Genomic DNA, 5,300 nt, shown 5'->3' on the forward strand with positions numbered 1-5,300 from the left:
CCCCCCACCCCCCGCCCCACTTCTCCTGCCAGCCAGGCCCCACTCACCGGTGGTATTCTCCACAGATCTAGTTACACTTGCACCCCCCTGGGTGCCCTGTTCTCCTGAACAACTGGGCACTCTCTCTGTTTGCCATTCACCTAGACCCCAAGGTTGTGGAGCGGGTGAGCTGGGGGCCATCAGCTTATTTTGCCTGGTCACCTCTGGTAGCCACGCTGCTGAGAGCTGGCGAAAAAGGCCTCGGATGTCGCTGCTGGTGGAAGGGGGAGTTGGAGGTCAGGTGTCCCTCCTATTTCCCTCGGCTCCTATAATCACGCCCACGGAGAGATGGGGAGAGATTTTTGAGATTTCCCCACTGTTATGTATCTGGTGGGGTGAGAGTCACACACCTGTTGTCACCGATTTGGCTGGGAAGGGATCCTATCACCGAACTCTGGTGACATCAATTCTCTGCTATGGTGGACTCTGGTCCCCTTGCTGGGGTGTCCAATGGGAAGGCTGGGTCTGGTCTGTCTCTCCTAGGTCCCGATCTCAGTTCTTGGTCCGCTGTCTCATGGAGGTTTGGTTAGCAACCTCTTCAAAGGGTCCAACTCTTCATTTCTTTACACCGCTCGTGGGTCTCAGGTAGTGCTGAGACGACTCCATCTGCGGCGGGCCGCCAAACAACCGGCCAGCATCTCCGCTTGCGGGATGGCCCAGATTCACCCGCGCCTGAGCAAGCTGCCGCCTGTGAGAGGCCCAAAATCCCCACTTAGGTCTCATTTCAGCAGAATTTTGCTGGGAGTTTCTTAGCAGGCAGCATCCAGTTGTTCTGAGGTCTCTCTCTGTCTGCAAGGTTGAGGAGGTGATGGGAGTGCTGCCTCCCTGCCCGCCGCCATGTTCCAGCTCCTGCCAGGGATTCTTAAAGTTGGCTTCTTAATGTCCCAGAGTCCTTGTATATTCTGCTCATGGTCATTTTCTTGTCTTTAATACTGTGTAAATAAAAATTCAGGGTCAACCACTTTGTCTTCCAGCTCTGAGATTCTGTCTTCAGTGTGACCTACTCTAGGAGAAAGACTTTCAACTGAACATTTTATTTTATTGTGTCCTTCATTTGCAAGATTTCTGTTTACTTCTTTTATGATATCTCTATCTCCTTACTAAATTTCTCCTTCGTATTCTAATTCATTCTATCATTTTTCTGTGTTGTCTTGGAATTCACTGATCATTTTTATAATCATTCTTATTATGCCATCCACTTTGATATCTTTGAGGGCTATTCTTGAGGAATTATGCACTTTAGGAAGCACCATGGTACCTTGTTTTTCATGTTTCTTGTATTCTTGTGTAGGGTTTTAGAATCTGTTGGAATGGATTTCTCTTCCACTCTTACATGTGGGCCTTTTTACGGCATAAACTTTTCTTGCCAAAGTATTCTAGAGAAATCTAGATGGAAACCACTTGTAGGTGTGGTTCCAGTCTTTGGAGTTAATTCTGTTTTGCTGTAGGAGTGGATATCCATTAGTGAGACCTGAGTCCCATGCCCAGCCATTCCTACTTGGAGTCTGTTTGATAGTTTGCGGGTTTTTTCTTTTTTCTTCTTTGTGTTAAAGCATCGCTGAAGTGTGAACATGGTCAATTTATGTGTGGAACAAGTTGTGCTATTTCTTGGCCAGGTGTAGCTCTGCTGCAGAATCTCTACCCTGTAGTGTTCCAGTAGATTCCTAACACCTTGCAGGACAGGGGGAAATAAAAAACAGCAATAATAGAAGCATATATACAGCACTAAAATAAATACCCAGTGCCTACTATGACATCTGTGACACTAATTACAAAAACAGGAATGGTGGGGTCAGCAATTCCTGAAAGCAAAAATAATAAATAGCTGAGAATAAGAGTGGGTATTAAATAGCAGCTGTCAACCACGCTTTCATGTACTAATGACTGCCACAACATGAATGGGGCAGGGCATGGATTATATCAACCAGTTAGTTCTCAACATGGTAAAAATGCAGTTCATTAAGAGAAAAGAAAATGTGACAGAAAGTTTAAATGTGAAGAGAGAGAAAGCAAAAGAGCTTTACCAAACGATGGGTATAAAGAAGGAGGAGAAAAAAAAAGAAATTTTTTAAAATACATATTTTAGTTCTTGATGGACCTTTATTTCATTTATTTATTTATACGTGATGCTGAGAATTGAACCCAGTGCCTCACACTTGCCAGGGAAGTGCACTACCACCTAGCCACAAAGCGAGCCCCAGAAAAAAAGAAATTTAAAAAGCAAAGTAAGTATTGGGAGAAAGAAAAAGAGAATTTGGCTATAAGAGGGAGAAGAAAGCAAAAAGAGAAACAAGAGAAGCAAAGCAGAACAAAACCAAACCAAGACAAACAAACAAAAGGCACTAACGGTCAAAAGACATGGAAAAATCACAACCATAGAAAATGGTAATGAGAAAAAAAGAAACAAATACATACATGTGTGTGTATATTTCCACAAACCAATCCATGCAGCCTATGCCCAACTGTCCTTTCCCTTTCTTCTACAGTGACAGAGAAGACAGCTCCAGCGAGCAAGTGTGCAAGGGCTGGAGGTTGTTAAACCGTTCCTCGTTTTGTGTTGCTCACTGTGTTACCATCTGGAGTGGTCTAAAACTGAAGTTGGTTGAAATAGTTTTCCACTTCCACTCTCACAGTACAAGGTAAGAAGGAATGGGAAGTGCTGCCATTAGAGTTTTGTCTGGACAAACCAGATAGATGCACTCCCAGGTGGGGCTACTGCAGAATTCTAAGTGGGGAGATCCAGTGGATCTTAGGATCTTTGTTGGGTGGTATTTGCTCTGGAGTTTTAGATCAACACAACCCTAGGGCTGGGCAGATGTTGATTTCTGGCTGACACTCTGGATTTCAGTAGCTTCCTGAGAATTCTACCTGTGGGGCAGGGGAGCCAACATCCACAGATCGCACACATTCCACTGCCCACAAAGACAGCCTTCAGATTTAATCTCTGAAAAGAAGCATGGCCACCTATTCAGTTTCCTGAGCCTCTTCAGCTGGTCACATGAGCCGCCAGCTCAAAGGGAAAGCAAGTTGCACTCCCTTCTGTATCTCATGCTTGAATCCCCAGATACAGACTTCTCTGTGCCTGTCTCACTCACGTTCTTCTAGGTACCCTAAGCCACACAGTAGGTACTTGCTGGAGCAGTATGGCAATGTTTGCCATCACCTCACAGGGGGCTGCATAACAGCTACAGTGTGGCCTCCTCCACATGGTGGCCAGCTTCAGCTCTCCACTTGCTGATTGAAAAACACAAAGTTTCAAACACTAGTTTGCTGTGCAGCCTCTGGACAGCTATGTTCAGGCCACTTTTCTGTTCACCTATTCCTCCCATGCTCTCCAACCAACTCCATTATGAATCAGCATCCTTATGTCAGAGAAACCACTTGGCATTTGTTTTTTGGTGGATTGGCTAACTTCACTTAGCATTATATTCTCCAATTCCATTCAGTTACCTACAAATAACATGATTTTATTCTCTTTTAATGCTGAAAGTGTTCCATTGTGTACATATACCACATTTTCTTTATCCATTCATCATCTGATGGACATCTAGATTCCACAGTTTAGCTATTGTGAATTGTGCTACTAGAAACATTAATGTGACTGTGACCCTGTGGTATGTTGTTTTTAAGTCCTTTGGATATAGATCAAGGAGAGGGATAGCTGAGTCAAATGGTGGTTCCATTCACAGTTTTCCAAGGAATCTACATACTGCTTTCCATATTGGCTGCACCAATTTGCAGTCCCACCAGCAATGTGTGAGTGTGCCTTTTACCCGACATCCTCACGAACACTTATTGTTGTTTGTCTTCATAATAGCTTCCATTCCGACTGGAGTGAGATAAAATCTTAAGAGTAGTTTTGATTTGATTTCTCTATTTTCTAGAGATGTTGAACATTTTTTTCATATATTTGTTGATTGTATATCATCTTCTGAAAAGTGTCTGTTCAGTTCCTTGGCCCACTTATTGATCGGGTTGTTTTTTTTTTGGTGTTAAGATTTTTGAGTTCTTTGTATATCCTAGAGATTAGTGCTCTATCTGATGTATGTGTGGTAAAAATTTGCTCCCAAGCTGTAGGCTCTCTATTCACCTCACTGATTCTTTTTTTTTTTCCCAGTGGCATCTTTTTTTATTATTGGTTGTTCAAAACATTACAAAGCTCTTGACATATCATATACTGATTCTTTTTTTGCTATGAGCTTTTAAATTTGAATCCATCCCATTTATTGATTCTTAATTTTTAACTCTTGCACTATAGGAGTCTTATTAAGGAAGTCAGGGCCTAATCCGCCATGATGGAAATTTGGGCCTACTTTTTCTTCTAATAGGCGCAAGTGTCTACCATTTAATTCCTATGTCCTTGATTCACTTTGAGTTGAGTTTTGTGCATGGTGAGAGAGAGAGGGGTTTCATTTCATTTTGTTGCATATGGATTTCCAGTTTTCCTGGCACCATTTGTTGAAGAGGCTATCTTTTCTCCAATGTATGTTTTGACACCTTTGTCTAATATAACTGTAATAATGTGGGTTTGTCTCTGTGTCCTCCATTTTGTACCACTGGTCTACAACTCTATTTTGGTGCCAATACCATGCTGTTTTTGTTACTCTTGCTCTGTAGTATAGTTCTAGGCCTCCTACTTTTGCCAGTCCTTTGTTATTTAGAAGTAAACATGTAGAAAACCATTCAGGGCTGGGGATGTAGCTTAGTGGTAGAGCACTTGCCTAGCACATGCGGGGCCTTGCGTTCAATCCCCAGCAAAGAAAACAAACCAATAAAACAAAACTGTGTGCTGCTTTAAATAAGCAGCACTTCCCAACTCCCTCACTATCCAGGATTCTTTCTCTATTCTTTAAGGACCACATAAAATGATACCCCTTCTACAGAGCATGCTCTGGTTTTGTCAAAAAGCTTCTTCTCTGGGAAATCTTTTAGCACCCACTAATACCTAGTGGTGTGATCTCATCACCAATCCCTTCTTCCTTCCTTCTGTGTGACAAATGGTGCTTCCTATTTGTGTTCAGAAGGTATTTATTGATCAATTCACCATCAAGTTCTGCTTCTTCCAAATACCTCTCAGCCAGTCCCTGCCCCTCCATCCCACAGCCATGCCCTTAGTCTGAGAGCTAAAGCCTGGATGACCACATGTATGGGTTGCCTGGAGAAGGCTGGAATGACAAAGCATTTATGTGGGAACTTGCTAGTTATTGCAAGAAATGAAGAAGATGAATTTGGCTTATGACAGTTTGAATCTAAGTTGAGTT

General features: G+C 42.8%; 1 long non-coding RNA gene across 1 annotated transcript in view; it reads left to right on the forward strand.

Moving 5' to 3' along the window:
- LOC125616672 overlaps positions 1–3,756 on the forward strand; it is a 9,789-nt gene extending 6,033 nt beyond the window's left edge. Inside the window, exon 2 of the long non-coding RNA XR_007347412.1 lies at positions 3,591–3,756. This is a non-coding gene — a long non-coding RNA (uncharacterized LOC125616672). The remainder of the gene's footprint in view (positions 1–3,590) is intronic.
- The last annotated feature ends 1,544 nt before the right edge of the window (positions 3,757–5,300 follow it).

Source organism: Marmota marmota, unplaced genomic scaffold, assembly GCF_001458135.2.
Source record: "Marmota marmota marmota unplaced genomic scaffold, marMar, whole genome shotgun sequence".
In the NCBI taxonomy this organism is placed as follows: domain Eukaryota; kingdom Metazoa; phylum Chordata; class Mammalia; order Rodentia; family Sciuridae; genus Marmota; species Marmota marmota.